A 20,283-nucleotide genomic window follows, 5' to 3' on the forward strand; every position below is an offset into this window, starting at 1 on the left:
GATATATTGATGGAAGTGGAAAATGGACCATTTGCACACAAAGTTGGGCGGTTTACATTGCAGCTTGGGACATTCTGACGGCGAAACCACTTTTGCGCCAAAGTTTGTCATCAGTTGGGCCAAAGCGGCCTGCGTTTGGTGCGGCTGTCACAGTATTGATGCACGCATATCTACCAGACCGCCGAAGTAATGGAGCGAGCTGTAGTCGTGTTGTGAACCTCAGCATTGTTGGCACGGCGTCATGGGTCGGCTGTTGTGCGTCAGGCTCCACGGGGCTCGTGGAGTCGGGAGAGCAGGGGTCGTGCTGTGTCTGCTGGTTGCGTTCAACAGACTGCCATATATTCAGTTTTACGCGGGGAACGCTTGCCAGTACACGCCGGGGGAGCTGCTCATGGATTGACCGTACCGTCCCGAGCCGCCGCCGTCAGCGCCGCGTCAGGGGTCAGCGAGGTCAGCACAGGACCACGCCCATGAACGCAGAACACATCACCTAGCCTCTGTCACAACAAACGAAACAAAAGCACATCGTTCAGGACAACCTGAGAAGGACACTGCGTCGCCCACTGTGTCGGTCCCCTCCCTGATGCGGCAGGCTCTTTGGCCGGAACAGCTGACACCAAATCGACGCAGGGGCCATCGTTGACTCAAAGGGATCCATTGGCACACGAGCCCCAGTTCGGGTTATTTGGGTATAGCCCACCTGAAGTTCGGCGGGAGTACCCCGTCGGTACTTGAACTCAGACAAACTGAGGAGCATTCCGTCGCCTCTTTGTGGTCCCTTTCATCCGATTATTCAGAGTTGGTGGCGTCTGCCCGACGTAGATGCACGCATTGTCCCTTGGGGCCCCGACCGCTGCAACAGGCCCCCTGGCTTGGCATTTGAGGGCTCGTTATGCATGCTGAACAATGCTCCTGACGATCTATTTATGTCGACAGTTGATAGCAAGTGGCCCTAAAACAATCGCAATCATGTCTTCGGTGACAGCTTCGTGTGACAACTGTAAGGTCTTGAATGAAATACGCTGTACAGATAAGAGAAAGTGAAGGGCATTAGCGCAGCTACGTGGCATGGATGTCACCATTACAGCAACAGGGGGGGGGGGGGGGGGGGGGGAAGGACAGCGGTGGGCTAGACTATGGAGGACGGAGTATTTACAAAGCAGAGGACTTGACGGTTGGGCAAATCCATCTGCATCCATATGGAACGAGTAACAGGTTGGGCAGATGCTTCAGTAACTACTGCCCATTGTCGCTGCTTACGTCTTTTTTGTCACGTTTTTGTCCATTCATACTACTTTTCTACTGATCAGTGCAAAATAGCGTGTGTGGGCGTGAATTTTCCTGAAACATTTCGGTCATTTGGAATCGAACCACCGGAATAGCGTAGAAGGGTAGATAAGGGCTTCACCCAGCAGATCACGAGTCGACAGCGTTTTGGGGATGATTTTTGGCACAGCCCCGCGGAAAGCGCGTGGATGGCGTAAGGATATCTACCCGCGAAAGCTTTCAGATTTGTTCTGACATGCGTTGCACGGTGTTTTTCACAGCTCTTGGGGCAGCATTGCGTTTCGAGCCGAATGACATTTTCCGACTTTTCGCACCAGCCCGGCAGATTCCATCACGGGAAAAAGAAGCGCACATATTTGTGCCCCCCTACGTCTGTACTCCAGCCACCTGGCGGCCGTCACGCGAAGTGCGGTATGGGCAGGGCGGCACTCGAACGCTTCGCGCGGCCCGCCTCCTCGCTCCACCTCGCGGTTTTCATGAACGGGACTCTCCAGTGGGACGGAATGCGTTGTCGTTGCAAAAGTGCCTGCCTTCCTTACCACTGACATTCATGTTATGAACAAGTTAACCTCCCGATCGTCATGCCCCGGCAGCGGTGGTTGGGCTGCTCAGAGTACCCCAAATTTCGACGCATTCCAGACTTTCATTAAGTTTCCGTGTGGTTGCCGCGTGGTGCGATCAGGCAGAGGTCAGGGTCGCAGCAACGAGCGCCACATGCCAGAGGCGAGGGTGGGACAGTACAGAGATCAGTGGGTAATAGATTCCACTAACATTCAGACTTTCGTGGACTGCCTGCATGATGACTTTTACTGTGTTCGGAAAGAAAGGAAAGGAAAGGAAAGAAAGAAAATTTTCGGAAGCATTTGAGGATCCGCATTACGCGTGCTTCGAAACCAAAAACGTTGTTCTAGGTTTTCTGATTTCGGAGCGGCGGCAGTTTTAGTTGAAGACTACACGGAGATCTACGGCCTGAGCGGGCGGGCGGGCGGCAACAGACAATACAGCACAACTCGCGCGGCAGGCCGACATTGTTACATGAACGGAATCGAGCCATATGTCGTAAATGTATGTTAAAAACACATTAAGTATACGCCATTGTACCAAGAAATAAGTGAAACGCCTATTTGAGATTTGCTTCACCTCAGAGTATGGACTCGCGGGTATGGTGATGCAAAGCTGAAAAGTGCGGTTTTCCAGAAAATGAGACATTTGACCTGCCATATGAGGGTCAATTAGCTATCTAACATCATAAAGCAAGTGCCAATGGCGAGCTCCCATTGACACCAATTCGGTGGTGTTTTCTGCTAAGCTTTACTCTTATTAACTTGAAAACGACATGGGGGTCGCCTTCTCACACCAGAACTCGCCGTCAACGTGAATGGGTTGTTCATCACCAGCTTATGCCTCATGCAGTCTCGAACATGCTCCGTCAAGTTCGGCGTACCATTTTCATGCACATCCTTAAATGTCTATGATAGCCGTCACACGCTGCATGGGCTACTTCCATCTACTTCGGCTTGAGGCTTGTGTTAGTCTGTCGCTCCTCTCTTATTCTTGTGTTTTCTGTCGTCTGAGTCACAGCTGTTACGCAACGCTCCCCATTTTTGTATTTTAACTGTCAGTTCTATAAAAGTACGGTTATATAGCTATCGCTCTTTATTCCCACAAGTGACTGAGGCCAACCACACTGATTCATTTCACCGCCTGACCTCGGAGACATCAGCCGCCGCTGCCTAATGACATTTGTGGCCACCGGACACCGGCTGCAGCCAGTGCACCAGGTGGCGACCACCAGTGCGCCACAATGGGCGCGCGCGAGTCTAGCTCGCCTTTTTGAAGCACAGATTCCGCGATGCCAATTATTATCCGCTTTTAAAAAGACCGGCTAATGGGACGAAAACCTAACTATTTTTAGTGTAGAGATGATGACCTAAAGTCATCGCTATTGCGGAAACCTCAAAAACAACAAAAGTTTTTATCTATTTGGCCGCCGTCATAGGCAGCGCAACCAATCTTTAACATCGGGAGGGAGGGGGCGGGGGAGAGGATGAAATAAAACTCCCTCACAAGGACACTTGAAAAAAAAACGATAAGACAGAATGCGTTCAATGCATCGCATTTTCGTGAATAATCATAGCTATGCAAATTCCTCCTGTGCCTTTTCGTACAACACCGTCTGGAATAAAATGCCGAAAAAATGAGATGCCTGCAAATAGAAAACACGACGGTGAGTCAAATGTTCTGTTCACTCTGGTCAGTACTGAAGCCCTCTCAGGTCATAACCGGTCAGAATGAGCCAGGATCGAAATGGAGAAGGAAAAAGATCAGTTTAGCTTCATTTGAGGAGCGGGAAGGGCATTTTTATATAAACGTATCAAACACATATGACACATGACAAGATACCTTCGTTAATTTCACCAAATCAGTACATGGTTAAATAAGTTATGGGGAGTTTTACGGCGTCCAGTTGTTTGGAGTTTTGCGTCGTCTGTTACCTCGACAGCCGACCTATCTTGCTCGGAACATAAAATTGGCCTGTGAGGTGACAAAAATGAACGAAGAGATCCCCAAAATTTTGTTCGATGTCGTTCACTATTTTGTCGTCAAGCTCGGTAAACCTTGATGGAGACGAATTAACGTTCTTATCCCGGTCAGGCCCCGCTTAGACTCCGTGGTAATTTTAAATGGAGATGTAGCCACATCCAGGTCGCTCCAAAGAAAACCTGTTCGTAGAGATAATACTAGTGTTTGAAATTCAAGTTACTAGATGGGGTTTCCAAATCTACTAGAGCTGCAAGCTTATAAAAAAGTTCCCTGCAAGGTCGTCAAATTCGGCAAGCATTAGTCAAGAGAATATTTGATAAAGATTCTTGCCTTATCTGCCTTTTACAACTAATTTGTCTTCTAAACCTGCCGTCAAAGTTCGAGAGAGGGCGGTACGCTCAACACGTTATAGCTACCAAACCAGACCATGCGGAAACACCTTTCGCACTCGGGAAAGTCTAGCACATTTAAGTGCATGCACTACCTCACGTTTTTCATAATTTCAGTTAGTAATTTCAGTAAGCAATTTCACGTGTCCATTCTTAAAATCTTTAATATCCACAGCTTTTCAGGCAGATGGTGATCTTCTCTTATCCCAAACAAATAACAACGAACTGCATAAACTAAATTCGCTTGGATAATCTTTCGGTGTAAGCCTCAGTACTGTCGCACTTTTGCAGTAAAATCTGGCAAGTGTGATTTACCTTTATTAAGGTATTAAAATTAGAATCTGGGTCTATGAATGCAGATGCATACAGATAATATCTAATTCCTGCAAGGAGATTGCTGGGATGGGGAACCGTCCCATCGTATCCAAACGTATAGGGAAAGGAACCCCCGTCTGCCCCCTCCCCGGTAGCACTGCCCTTGGCCGTCGCTTTGACGTCTGGTTGGTTTGACTTGACCATCGCCATGATGCTATAATGCGCAAAAAACTGCAACAAAAGACTGTTCTTATGTGCATGTGCAGGTAACCGTTGCAATATGGCATGATGTGTCCGACCGTGCCGTGGTCTTGCCCGGATTTTTTGCACAGGGCATATAAGGTGCAACGTAATGCAATTAAAATTCTCAAGTGTCCTGCCACCTTCAGACAGTGCCACCTGGCGCTGCCATCTGACGCTGCCACGCTGCCACCTTTGAGAAATACTGCAAACACGTCCTGTGTCTGAAAAGCTCGCGAAATCAGTGCTTATCACAGGAACATTGTCATGCTTTATTTACTAGCATCATGGGACTGTGGCAGGGCTGACTCCCGTAAATGTCGGCCCCTTGCCCGCGTAAATTATGCACCTGCGACCTCGATAAATGAAACAGAATGGCTTTTGTGTGTCACATGCCTGAGCCATGCATAAGGAGGCCGTAGCAACAAGTCATGACATTGCCAGCCAGCGGCCGGAGGTCTCGAGGAACATACTGCCGTAACATATTTTACGCATACCGCGTCATGTGGAAGCAACAAAACATGTCCTTACATTTGTATCAATGCTACTATAGACTTGAATTTAGGCTTACCGTCGTTCGTTAACTTAAACTTGAGGTGTAAGTGATTATACTACCTGTTCAATCGTGCAATCATACCTAAACTGCATTTTTCATGAAGGTTGACTGGGTTTTCTGCGATGCGTCATTTGTGTACTGCTATCAAGCAATTTGTATATTTTACCCGGTCTGACGTGTCAATGGGGTGCCTTTTCAACCCAAGTGGCGCGTCACGTGAAAATGACTAATGACACGTAATATATAAAAATAGTCATAGAATGCACAAATCGCCACATGGTGTACAGCTTGCATATAATCAAACAATCATTCCTTTTTTACGAAAAAAACAAATACATATGATTGAAAGGCAATACATTATCGTACACCACAAATATAGAAGTTGTGAATTGAGGCGATCTCTAATTTTTTCACATCTAAAGATATTTAAGCAAGCAACATCTATGATGGTATAAGCTTACTTATGACTATTGGTATACTTTTAAATGGAAAGACTTCTTTAGACAACACAGTATCTCTGTTTTGAAAATGTGCTCCTCAGTACGTTATTGCTTAATTACGCCATCGTGCCTTGCACAGCACTGATTACAAGCGAGTTGACGGCCGTTATATGTGGATATCGTGCCCACAAACACCACATGTCAACGACTCGACAATTTTATCTACCTTGGCCTTGATCACCGCATGTCAGTGGAATGACAAGTTTCGAATGACATTAAATGGCGTCGTGGCCTTCAAGGTGACCTTGAAATGGTCTACCGGACATAGTCTGCGCATCTTCGCGGCCGTGTAGCCCAAAAAGAGAGGGATTTAGGTCTTAAGAAGGGCAGAACTGTGATCTCAACCGAATGACCTTTAAGAAGCTATTTCAGTTCAAAACCCCATACACACGAGAAACATTTCCTCCTTCAAAGGGAGTGTTTCTCATTTATGAGTATTTTTAAAACTGAAACAGCCTTTTAAGGATCATTCATTGCAATTCACGGCTGTGACCTTCATGAGACTTAAAACCCTCTATTTTCTTAATTTGACGCATGCAACCATGTGGAGGCTGTTTCGTGCAATCTCATTCAAGGTTACCCAGGCAACGATAACGCCATGGAAACGTTGCTCAAAAGCAGCCACCTCATTGGTCATGCAGTGTTCAGGGGCGAGACAAAAATGACCATCGAATAATTTCTGTCTGGCGTGCGTCAGCACGATTCGTGACATCAATGGACATCAGTTTGCCTTGAATCGGTTCATGCGCTGGTTGTCTAGAGCGGTCTTTTACGCTTAGAAACAAACCAATAATCACAAGCGAGCTTATTTCATCAAGTCTTATGCTTGCCTCCACATCTTCAAATGTAGAGAAATCCAAAGAAATCTTCCCCTTAGAAATTTAGAGAGCTCTCAACTTTAAATTCAAAGCCATTGATGAACGTACTCGTTCTTTCTATACTGATAACAAAAAAAAGAAACTGTGTACGTGGATGAGATACCATAATGAATCCACAACTCATGTTTCGGATCTAGGTTTCCGGAGTTTGATTATGGAAAGTTTAACGCAAGTTGTTCAGTGCATTAGTGAGTCACATTATTCACATAGATAAGACAATAGTATCAGCCTTATTTCCAGAAAAAACAAGAGAATGGAAATATAGTTAAGTTGATATTTCGGCGACATGCTTTTATGGAAACAGCAGCAGAAGTGACCTTTAAATAAAAATTAACTTCTGCGATTGCTTCGTTAAAGGCATGCTGCCGAAATGCCAATCTAACTATATCTCCATTATCCTGGTGTTTCGGAGGAATAATGCTAATACTACCGTCTTATCCATGAGACATTAACGCGCTCGAATAGCTATGCCAGATCACGAACGAAAGAGACGTTACATCGAGCATAGAGACGTTTTCTTTTCATTATATGGGCTTCTGAGTTATAACAGAATGTTCGTGGTCCAGAATCCATCTAACATAGTTTTGGACAAGATAATGCCATTTTCATCACGATTCATTTTGTGATCTTAGCCCAGATCACTGGCGTTGAACCAAGCAAGAAATTCGGTTAAACAATGCAAAGGTGTATTCCATTTCTTTAAGCATTGTACGTGATCTACGCCCGTGATTCGGGATACCTTCTCAGCTAAAAATATACAAAATTTGATCTTAGCAAAATCAGTGGGCTTCGGTTCGCAATGCGGTGTCAGTTTTTCGTAATGCGCACTTAGCAACTCAATATCTTCATCCGATGGATGGTTTATTTCAGCCAATGGTTACGGGAATTCCATCCATTACTATTCGGTAAAACTAGTCAATTGCAGCAGCTGCCAGCCACTGCAGGATTATAAGTTTTACACTGAAGCTGCTTACCGAATAAGTGTCTGATACCAGTACAATACTTGCATTGAATTTTTTGGCCGGTGAACTTGAGTACCAAGAGACGTAAGCAGGGAATCGGTCTCGCTATATGCGGTACATGAATGAAGTTGCTTTTAGACTCAAATATTTCTGTAATATTTATTTAACAGACGACCATTGTGTTTTTATTGGCTTTTTGTTGGAACCCGTGGAGTCAGTGATCCTAGTTTTCAGTGGTATGAAAATTCCAGGGATGCAATGGACGGAAAAGTGCGTTTTGCACCACCTGGGTAAGTTGGTAACCAAGGGAGCTCGTACACCGATCGATCTGCACACACTGCGTCCGGTGGCGTCGTTGGGATTCGGCACCAAATAGGCCCGCCGATGTTTGAGCGGTCACAAACTGTTGCGCATGGGATGGGACGATTAACTTGCAGGATCAGAACGATGTCAGCGCCGAGGAGTTAAGGAAGACCTCCAGGGAATCGTGCTTCCCCAGTACCTCTCCCCCCCCCCCCCCCCTCCAACGGCCCCACAATTGGTCACACACTCACCTGCACCATGTGCATCACTGAGAATAGGTTTTCATAATCTTGCAATCGCTGCAACAACATCGACGGCTTACCGTACCGTCTTACGTGCGGGAAATTCAGCCGCTATCTTCACGTGCACGCTCCTGCTGTGTGGTAGCTGAGTAATAATAAAATGCATTATGGCAAGATGTATTTCATGTACCATGCACATGCAGAATGAAATGAAACGCTGATATTGCGCGAAACGCTAACAAGCCCCCATAACCAACTGAAAATACTCTTTCCCGAAATATTTCTTGCATCTCCGGATCTTCCAGGAGTGTTACACTTTTAAAGATATTGAAACAAGCATAATACACAATTAAATAAGCCCGCGTATAGCTATGCGTACGCTTCTAAGTGCAACATACTGCTTTAGATAACATAAACTCTACTTTTAGTAAATATGTTTCTCAATACGTCATTGTTTGATTGCGTCATGGAACATTAGCATGAAGCTAAGGTGCTGCCAAACCAGGCCAGGAACTGAAGGTCCCTGTCGTCCCAGCCCGGGTGACAAGCAACTGCTATTCTGGCGATGCGGGGACCGGGGTGCCTTGGTCGATCCGGGGCCCTCAAAATGATACGACCTGCACCGGTCTCATCCTTGATGCGGCAGGCCCTCTGACGCGGGCATCTGACACAGGATCGACGCAAGGACACGTCACTTACGTAAAAGCATCCGTTGCCGGCAAAGGGGCCTAGTGCTTAATTGGCGTCGAGACACCAATTAAGCTTACCAGCCGCTACCTCCTGGTTGAAGCAGTGCAGAGGGCTCCTCGTTCGGTATCGCGACCACTGTCCGGATGCTCTCTGGAATTGGGCGCCTCTTGAAAATCAAGGCTATGGTGTATATGTGATGGTTTTAGTGCTCGTTCGCCGAATAGGCCGATTCCGGATTTTATCAAACGACAAGGCACACGTATTGTAGTACCCTGGAATTCGGCGCCTCCCGGTAATGGAAACCTGCGATCATTTTCAATGCGTCTGGAGTTAAGTGTCTCTTGGACATAAAGCCTTTGCGGTTTCGAAATAAAGGTTTTGGTATTCCGTCACCATGAGCTTTTGTCCCACGAGGAGGCACCAGAATCATTCGTGATACCCCGCCGTAGCACCACAACCTCATGAATGATCATAGGGCTGTGTAACATGGCCCACGCCTTCTTCCACCCACCCTCAGGATACGCCCCTGTCTGTTCCGTTTGATTACACGCAGAATGAGACGGTCCAATGTAGACAGTCCTGGAGCATTGTCATCACGTTATTTAACGAAGCATCTTATTGAGCCTCTGTTTGGTACCTCTGGGAGGAGCCCAGCTGCATTCCTGCAGCCTCCCGGGGCGTCCTCGAAGCGGTAACCTTTGTGGGCACTTTCGGTGCTCACTATGACAGACAGGTGCTATGGCCGAATAATGGCTAGTTCATCTTCAGCAAATGACCCGTTTTTAAACGAAAACAGGATACAAAATCGGCATACTAAAGTTCCGGAGGTTATAAAACGTTTGTAAAGAAACATAACTAAAATGCAAACGTTCATCTGCCGTCCCGTGCTCGTCCTCAAGAGATGAGCTCTTAAGGATGAGTACAACCAGAAATATTGAGTACCGTCGAAATACTTGCTGTTTAGCATTACAATGCCGTTAAACCCGTGCCTCCGGATATATCGAAGGTCGTTTATCCAACGTAAGAACTTCGGGCTCATCATACGGAAAAACCAGGAGCGCTGGACGTTGGAAAGTCCAGAATGAACTGTTTTAAGTCAAGTTATGACCACAGAGTAAAGTGGACAAAATTCGTGAACATATATGCTTCGGATATAGGATGGACAAGGTTCATGGGTTTGACACCACCAATGGGAAACGCGAAGCTCTACCCTCGCAATGGGTTGCATGCTACGCGACGAAAAAAAGGCGCAGCCATGACGTAAAACATAAGGAAAAAACACAAAGGGACAAACGCTATCAATGATGTCGCATTATAAAGCAATCTCGACGCAAATAATGAACACCTCTAGGGGGGGGGGGGGGGGGGGGTAGGGGAGCGCAGCGAGTGGCAACAGGCGGTTCCAGGGCGAGGTCTCATGATATGGAAACGCCCTGCGCGACATAGACAGTCAGAAATAGAATAGTTTTAATGAGCCAGGCGACTTTGACCGGGCAGCCCAGGCCAGCCAAAAATATAGCCATTAAATTCTAACCACTCCATTGTCCTTCCTCTTGCCGCCCGTGAGAATATTGGAGGCTATTTTCGATCGTGTCCTGCCCTGGGACTAAGAACTCGAAATAAGTCAAAATTGCAATTACATCATGTTTGTTTATACTTAAATCAGATTCGTCACCATTTGATACAAACAAATTCGCTATCGAAGCCCGTGTTTTCCCTCCCACCTTGTACTGCCTCCCAGCCTGGGGTTCACGGCCGCCGCCTGCCATCTCGGCCGAGTGCACGAGGGGAACTCCGCAGCCTGGGTCACCTTGCGAGCGCGGTACCGAGATCACATTTCATCTGTGCTGGAGTCGCCGGGCTGGCACGGTATGGGTGACCTTGTTACACGCTGTGGCCACATTGGCGCCTTCAGGGCCCTGAATGACCGCTGCATCCCGGCGGGGGTCCAGCCGCTGCCCACCCCTCGCACGTAGTCGGTAGCGCGTCACGAGGTCGGTGGTGGCCGCCGCTGTGGCGCTACCCGCTTCCCAGTTTAGAACAGCCAGAAAGACATCGTGAAATGCTTTTTATTAGATTAATGCGCAGGGCGTTGTCCCATTATACGGCTTGGTCCTGGAACAGCCTGTCGCTAGTTGTTACGGTCTCCGAAGCCGTCCTGTCTTCATGTCTGCACTTTATCAATGTGTCACAGAGAACAGTGTTTGCTTTTGTGGGTTTTTCACGTTCTTAGTATTTTATTATTGTCGCGTCTTCGTTTTATCGTACAACATGAAGCCCGCTCTATAAAAACCGCTGACAGACACGCCTGCATGTGAATGCTCGTCTTAGATGCCCCAGAGCTTTCAGAAGACCTAACGCATAGCTGCTTATTCACTGCAACCGCGCGGCCGTCCTTCCCCGAGCCAGCACGTCCCGATGAAGCTATGTATTAAGAAAGCCACGCATGCGACACACTTCACTGAGTGCGGAGGTCGAGCTGAACAACGATATTGAGCTCGGCCCTCCCCCCCCCCCCCCACGCGCATTCTTTTTATTTGAGTCGGCCGCTGAGCAAGGAGGTGTCTGATCAGTAAACCAGACATCGTCAGGGAAGCTCCGTTTCCGCCTGAGTTTGACAGCGAGCCACTGGCAAATCGGCATTCGTGTCTCCGTACACCAGGGTATGTTAAAGGTGTGGTTTCAAACCATTTTTCAGGGACGCTAGGCGATCCAAGCATGACAGCTCAAGCACTTGACAACAACGGCGAATAGATTTTGTCGGGCTCCGTGCGACTGATGCCGCGACAGCGGCCACTTCCGCTGGAAATCTTTGAGATTTGCTTTCCTGAATGAGTGGCCTTGCCAGGGACTGGAGCTCTTAGGTTGTGCACCTTTCTATGAACTCTTAATTTGTGCGTTCGATCAACAATGGACTTCTTTTTGAGCGATTCCTCTTTTAACACGCGCCCGGGTGGCCGATTGAATGCCACGCACTCGGGAGGGGGTTAAATTTGACCCCCTGGAAGCTAAAAAACTAAAAGCGCTAGAGATACCAAATTCATATGACAGGTAGGGGGTGTGCATTAACCCACTTGCGCCAAATTTTGAGGTCCCAAGTCATGACCTTTGGGTCAAATAAGGCCGAAGAAGTCAAACGCCAGGTTGTTGTCCGAAGTGCCCTTAGAACCCCTGATGCAGCCACCTCTAACCTACAAACCTTTTCTAAGAAAATTTTTCCCAGGGTTGATTTCATTTCAATGACCTTATTGGACCTTTAGGGGGCCAAAGTAAACAAGAGCATTCAAAATTGCTTTAATATTTAAATCTATATAAGCGTCAAGGACTATGCGGTGTCTTCCTGAAAGCATGATTAATGGGAGTGAGTGTTGGTCAGTGGCCTTCTCTGACCGTCGTGAAATTTAAAAAAAAAATTCTGTCGACGTCCCGTGATCAAGAACACCAAAGTGAGTGTCAAAAACCACCACTTAAGCAAGTTCTCCAATAAAAGAGAGATTTGGTTTGGACCACTCTCTGGCCTCCATACCTCACCCAAGGTCAATTGAACCAGTCGTAATTCTAAATTGAATTGTCTAAATGTCCATGGCACTATCTCAAAAAACGCATGGCTTCATCTATCACTCCGTTAAAACATCCGATTTAAAGCCTCCCCAAGAATTACCTTGGCTGACAGGCGTACCCTGACTTTGACCCGCCACAGGTCAGTGGCCTTACCAAGAAAATGTGCTTTGTTTTAAAACTGACCCGCCATTCAATTGCTTCCAACCAGTCAGAGTTTGGACGCTGCTACGCCGCGTCGCTGTCGGGGTTCTGGAAAAACCTTTAGGTGTCAAATTGACCTCAAGCAAGCGCGTGTTGACACTGAAACAGCGTTGATCGGGCATTTTCTCTTTGAAGAATGAAACAGCGTGCAAACTACAATACGGTCTTTTGGAAACACTCGGCTGTTGCATATTTCTGAAGAGAGAATGTTTTTACCTCGATTGTGAATAACACCTTAATCAAGCCTCAAATCCCGCACTAACGAACGAGTCGTAAGAAAAGAAACATAGGATGTTGCATGCAATGCATGGGAATGAGTGTGTTTACGATACCCTAACTGATCCTGAAACTACGTCCGTTATTGATGTTAGTCACATTTTGCGTCGACAATCGGAACTTTTTAAGACCGTAACGATAAAGATGTCCACACGCACCAGCGTCGATTTGTATTCATTTGGATGGGCCACTGCCCCCCCCCCCCGCCCCACTGTCAATCTGGCCTACGAACGGTGAGCTTGCCCCCCCCCCCCCCACCCAAACCTTTTAGAGACCAAGTACCGGTAGGACATTACAAATAGGAACTCGGAATTATATCAAATTTGAAGAAAGCCTCCAATGGTTGTTTCACAGCAAAAAAAAACCAACGAACATACAAACTACGATCTTATGCTTGGTTCAGCACGCCTGACTGACCTAGTCTCGCTTTAAAAGGTCTGCATTCTGTTAATCGAGTTTTTTCGTTTTTTTTTGCTGTTGTTGTTGCGCTCTGCATGTTTTGAACCACACAGTTAATGCTTTTTGTCGACGCTTGTCTAGTTTTGCGCCAATGTCGAAGTATTTTGGTATAATTCATCGATGTTAAGGCTAAGCAGACTGAAGCAGATTGCGATGTTATGCCATGACGTCCTATCGGAATACGAAAAACCGGTGAAATATTTGGATCCAAAAACGTGACCAAGTTATGACCTGCCTGCATTCTGACAAACCAATGAAATGTGTGGATCTTTGTTTCGAAGTGAATATTCTATGAAACAATTGCAAAAATCGGACTACCAACTCAAGCCGAATTAACCACCTAGCGGGCATCGTCCGACCATGACCACCAGCACGAGCCGTGTCCATCATGACTAACACGAGCCCTGAGTTGCAGCCTACACCGCGCCTTGTGGGAAACAGTCGGAATTTCCGTGGCAGACATTAATAGTTGTGCAAATCAACCCACGCTCTTCGTTCCCGAAGCCGCCCGCATCCAGCAACGTATGAAGCCACATAACATCGCCCCTCGCCGATTACCGAAACCTGGTTTCGACGATCGACGTCAAACTTAATTGTGACGAAGCACAACGACATCATTCACCGAGGCAGGGCAAGCAAACGTATTTGATTGGGGCTGTAGTTTCTTATCCTGTTAGGGGGGGGGGGGGGGGCGCCGACTCTATAACGTTGAACGGGAATTGGATCAAATCCGGGCAGTTTCTTTTAGTTTCTTTCTTACAGCATGTTTCTTTTAGTTTATTTGGTGCCAGGTTTCTCCTCTCGGCCCCATTCATCCTATTTTGCGGAATACACTTCTATGTTGGAGTCTAAACGAACGTGACTCGGGTAAGATTCGTCGCCAGATTATAGTCCAGCGTCAGGTCTGGGACGCACGGCCCGTTTTCCAAGCAGGGACAGGGCGGAAACCCGCGATTTACCTTGGTCGGGTTTCTAAGTCAATGAAAGGTCCCTACATCGGTCAGGAGACCACAGCGCCTAACAAGGGTACTGTGTTGACAAGGAACCCAGAGTGAATCTGGGACAGCGTTCCAGGGGCCCGTAGGGAAGCCGGAGGATCCCCCGGGACCTCGGGACCGACGATCAGGCGCCCGACTGGAGGTTACGAAGGGCTGGCTGTGGATCACCTTTAGGACCACGGCCCACAACACCAGGTCCTCAAAGGTCAGTCAGAGGGCCTCTGGCACCAATTGGGGACACCCTGGGACAATGTGAGTCTCTTTTGTGGTCACGGAACCACCAACACCGAACAGTCGGCTCTTCGTCGGTCTGCGCCCTGGGGGCCCATTTTCCCAGCCGGGAAAAGGTCGGAATCCGCGCTTTGCATTGTTCGGAACCCCTGAAGCAAAGAGGGCTTATTTGCTGGCCAGTGGCCAGAGCGCCTAACGGGGGATCCAGTGTCGACAAGGGGCCTCGAGTCGGCCAGGGCAACATTTGTTGAACAGGGACAAGGACGGGGCCCCAAATTCCAGGGGCCTCTTGCGTTTGTCGGAGCAAAGTGACAATGTAAGTAGATATGAGAGTCTACGATGCGAGTCCAGTTACAGTTACAGTCATTTTACTTCAGGCGCATCCATGTGGTGGTTGTTCCGCACAAGAACAAGGTCCGCACCTAGTCGCACAAGAAAAACCACACACAGTGCAGAGATACACACATACGCATAGGTGCACAGTTTCAGTCAATGAGTCAGCGATTTAAAACAGTCAAGAATGCCTGGCGCGAGGGGGCGCGGACGCCCGCCGCAGGCAGCCGGTTCCACGCGGCGGCGGCGCAGTGCAGAAAGTGCCGCTGGGTGACGCTCAGTCGGACGCATGGGAGACGTAGTGAGCCGACACCGCCCGAAAACACCCCGAGCCTGGCGTGGGGAAGACTCGGCGCGCGTTGTGAATAGGGCACGCAGTGCACTGGGAGATCCGGGGACGCCAAAGAGGAGGAACCGACGGAAAATCCTTCAGACCATTGTCCTCTGAATGTGTAAGTTTGCCCTATTTATGCCCTATTTGCCCTATTTTGCCCTATTTATTCTCGGCCTATTGTCCCCCTGTCATATATGTAACGGGAATGTAAGTACATTGTCCTGATAACAAGTTTCAGCCGACGTCCAACGATGCACTTGCATAGTTGCGTAATGACATAGACGTACGCACCACGGCTCCCCACTAACCAGAAATGCGTTAGTTATGAACGCTTCTTTACTTGCGCATACCACAGACGCCTGACCACACTCGAAACATTATGCATCAGAGATATGGCATGCATCATCAACATACAAAACAAACAACTAACGTAAGTACCACTACGGCATGCGACTAATAGGGCAGCGTCCCCCCCCCCCCCCCGTAATGCAAACCTACCGCACCAGTAACCTGTAAACTTGATATAGTGAAACGTAGAACTTTCCACCATATAGAAGTGTGCCTGGAATTAGAGCTTGCATGAAGCAATTTTTTTAAAATGCTTCGAACATTTATTTGCATCAGGGGGCCATCATCGCAGCTTGAGCTATTGGTCGGGCTGGCGGCTGGTTAACGTTAGGCGGTGACATCACAAAGTCGCAATGGCTCGCGCGGCGGCGTTGCATGGCAACGTTGACTGCGTCGCTTGAAAAACTGTGGTTGGTCTTGTCTATTGTCGGCAAGGCCGTGTCATATCAGTGTAATGTATCAAATATAATATCGTGATTATCGTGCAGTGTGGCATCATGTTAGTGTTGCTATGTGGCTTCAGTGAGTGCTATTATATCCCGGATGGGAGAAATTTGAAGTGGTGTGTGAGGATGGGGCAAGAGTGAGCATCAAAGGCAGTTTTTTTGGCCGCAAGATGCCATCCTGTGAAGTGGCCTCTTGCAAGAATGTGAAACGACACAATAAAGGCATTTTTTACCTTTCCAAAAAAGGATCCAATTGTCCTGAAAGCATGAGTGCGCCGTTGATCTTGGACTAACATTATAAATGCGAAGAATGCAGTAATCTGATCTGATCATCGTCAAGATCATAACTATGATCCCGGCCATCTGGCTAAGGCCAGTCTCATACCCAATGTTAAACCTTCGGCCAAATTCCGTTCTTTCTATGCAACTGGACATCGCTGGCATGCCGAAGTAAGAATGCTTGATGGTATGTGTATGTAATAATGCTTAAGTAAGCTTAAAAGGAAAATTTCCGTCTGTTTTATGCAGAAATCCTTGAGTCCGATTCACAGTCAGTAATGCATGCAGAATCTATGCCACTCTGTGCAGTTTGTAGACTACAATACGAGATTCAAGCGAGATTTTCCGACCATAATCTTGTTTGTAAAGTGGGGCCTAACTACCACACAAGTGGCACAGCCATCCATGCTACACAGGGCGAAGGGGGTGACGGTCAGGGATGTAGCCAGGGTTTGTGACGGGGGGGGGGGAGGGTAAGTTTGCACGAGCGAGTCCCAGCCCCATTGACAGCACATCTATGCACTGTGAACTGACCAACAAATTCCACAACCATTAATGGTACGGTACGATACAGCACGGTAAACGGTACCTAGCGCATCAATGAACTTCCGAGATTGGTTTGCCATGGTGCCTTAAACAGTTCTTTCATCTGCGTACCGTACATGTTCACTCGGCTATATACGAGTCTTGTTACTTATAAACCACTTTAAACCACTATAAACCACTTGTTACTTATAAACCACTTATAAACCACTTTTGGGCCCTTCGTGTTACTGTCCATGGTAGTGTCTGAGATTTCAAATAAAAGCTATTTGCCTGGTCACCAAAGTCCGGGATTACATACAGTTATATCGTGACAAAAACCGCTGCTGTGCCTAAACCATAGGCCTTAAACCTCACGGGCAGAGACGAATGGATGGGGAGGGGTTGGAGCCTCGGAGGGCAGTGCTGTTCTCGTGTATTTTTGCGTCTGAAAAAAAACAGTGATAGCGGCGCCAGCCCCCTGGGGAAGCCGATGCAGTGAAATGAGACCATGAAACGGAGCCATCCAGACAGGTCCGTGGTTATGGCCAGGAGCCGTAGATGTTAGTGTGGTGCACGCAGTGCAGTACTCGTCGGCCGTTGACGGTCCTTCTCACCCGCCCGGATTATGTCACGCTGGACAACAAAAAAGTGTCTGTGTGTAACAACGAGCATGCGATAACGAAAGAATGGGCATGTCCGGGTCTAAGACGTTTTGCTGTCGTAATGAAAAACAAAACTGGTGAACTGTAAAAGGGTCTGATAAATGCGCCTGTTAGGTACGCGGAAATGACTGTTTGGTTATGTCGCAGATCCAAGATCCAGCTGTGGTGGAAGCGGCAGCGCATGCGGACGCTGTGGAGGCCACCTACCAGCAAGCAGCCGCGATGCCTCCAATGCCCGTCCTGAACGAAGTGAACGAGGACGACGGGTTCAACGAGCCGGGACAAAGGCAGCATGGCGGTGACGGCAAGGAGAACCGAAAATGGCCCCCGTTGCGGCGACCAGATGGACGAGGTCAACTTCGAGCACGGGGCGCTGGCCTTCGTTGCCGGCTTCGTGGCGGCCAAGCGCAAACACCTCTATCCAAGTATGGGACTGTCGACCCGAGAGGCACCACCCAGCTGTGTGCCAGACAGATGGATACACGCGATTAGCCAGGGTGGTCTGATGGTGCCGTTACCGGCCTGGACGAGCATTGTCGGGGCTTTCGAGATCGTATTCCAGCTAGTGATGGGCCGAGGCATGGACCGAGACATTGGTATCGTGGACCGCCTCACAAAGCTCCTCCTGAAAAAGTTCTGCGCTGGACAAGCGGATTGCTCGGAAGCTGGTGAAGACGCGCATCCATCTGCGCCTCAGACGGCCTAATTAGGCTGGGGCTGAGCGAGCTGTTGCCAAGCGCGCGGCTAAACAGGTGCGATATCAGGAGGACAGCGTGAAGTGAACATTGTTGTGTTTATGGGAGCGTAGGTAAGTGAGCTTAGGCGAGCATCGTTATGCCTTCTTTTTTGTCTTGCATGCTTGTGTGTCTGTCTGATGCATGGACGGTTCCTTTGCACTTAACGTTGAGGCTGTTTCAGACTGGTTTTCACGTCGCATGACTCTAGATTTAAGCTGAAAAATATATAGGTTGCGTTTTCCGCTCCCCCCCCCCCGGTTTATTTTGTTTCCTCGCCAAGTGTGCACAATGAAGTGTGGCTGGGCGCAAGAATCGTTTTAGTAATATGCGGCGAATTCTGAATCACACGTGTGTTCGATGAATTGGCTGCATGGCGTGACGAATATGATCTTGTTTTGTTTCTTTGTTTTGCATCCTCAGCAAATGGGAGTGCCATGGCACATGGACTCCTGGTTCCTGGGCCTATGTTCGCTGTTATACAACCAGCGTGGCAGAAAAACCCTTTCAATTTCCTCACAGTACTTCTTGAAGTGCCCTGAGGCCATCACCAGATGCATTTATTAGTAGTTGTACCGGTGTAGCTGACGCGAAGGTGATGCAGGCGGCGCGGTGGTGCCATGCTGCGACTTAATGACGTCACTGTAATGGTGAAGGAAAAGTGCCGTAAAAATACCCGGATGACCACACCTTATTACATGACCTTGATTTGCATAGGTTCGATGAAACCCAGCTTTTGTAATATACTGTGCTTGTGACTGCATGTTTAAAGCGTAACAATTGTCTTGAAAATGATTATGGAACTGATCGAAACGTAAAAAAACGGATTCACTTTGATGACATTATCCATTAACGTGTGTGTGTGTGTGTGTGTGTGTGTGTGTGTGTGTGTGTGTGTGTGTGTGTGTGTGTGTGTGTGTGTGTGTGCGTGTGTGTGTGTGTGTGTGTGTGTGTGTGTGTGTGTGTGTGTGTGTGTGTGTGTGTACGTGTGTGTGTGTACGTATTAGAACATCAATATCTAATAAATAGATAATAAAATGTATGCATATATATGTGCAATATATGCATGTATATATAGCGAGGTCAGATCCTCCTCTGACGTAAGCAGGGCGGCTGATCGCGAGTCGGCTGTCGGCTCGGCTCGGCTCCGTTTCCTCACCTCTGACACTGATCCGACCGCTGGCACAAAGCCCAATGCCGGCACGGAATGCCTGATACTGAGAGGCAGCCGTCCGGTGGCCAGCTTATTATGGCTGGGCTGTGCCCTGCCGAGGGTGGAGGCAGCGACAGGTGGGCGCCGGCTACGATGGATTACCATAAGAAATATTGACGAAGCGCGTCTGCCTCCAGCCCGCCGGCCATCCCTGTCCCGCGGCGACGAGCCAGATCCGCCCAGCGATCGGCCCGGTCGCTGGATTTAGCCAACCGAGAGCGATCACTGGCGCATGCAGGGGAGGGGGGGGGGGGGGAGCGGGGGACGGGCGACGGGTTGTGGGCATACGCGCTTCGTCAATATTTGTAGGAGCTTGTGCTACTTGCGTCCAGGCGGATGCCTCATGGAAAATCCAGCAGCGTATCTACCTTCTAGTTATCAGACAGTGAGTGGGCATGTGCTCAGAAAATAGCAGGTACGCATGCGCCATCCGCGCGAGACAGCGATAATCTCGACAAAGCATTGCATGGACTTCTGCGTTACAGAGGGACAGCGAATGCGTCTTTGCTGTATTAATGACACATTTCCCATGTTTTATATTCATACAGGGTGTGATAGCCGGAAGCCAATAGCTGAATGCCTGAACCCCACTCTGATTCACCGTGTTTCGTGACGCGTACTGATAGGACAGAGGGGGGGGGGGGGGGCGATGTGACTCCCCTGCCGTTTCCAAACTAAGAAAGATAAAGCCTCGTAAAAATTACTGAACTCACTTCATCGTCTCAACATGATCCCGCAACTGGCAACGATAACTTCGCATTGCCAGATCAATGATCA

The sequence above is a fragment of the Pollicipes pollicipes genome, unplaced genomic scaffold, assembly GCF_011947565.3.
Source record: "Pollicipes pollicipes isolate AB1234 unplaced genomic scaffold, Ppol_2.1 Scaffold_7262;HRSCAF=8765_pilon_pilon_pilon, whole genome shotgun sequence".
Taxonomy (NCBI): Eukaryota; Metazoa; Arthropoda; class Thecostraca; order Pollicipedomorpha; family Pollicipedidae; genus Pollicipes; species Pollicipes pollicipes.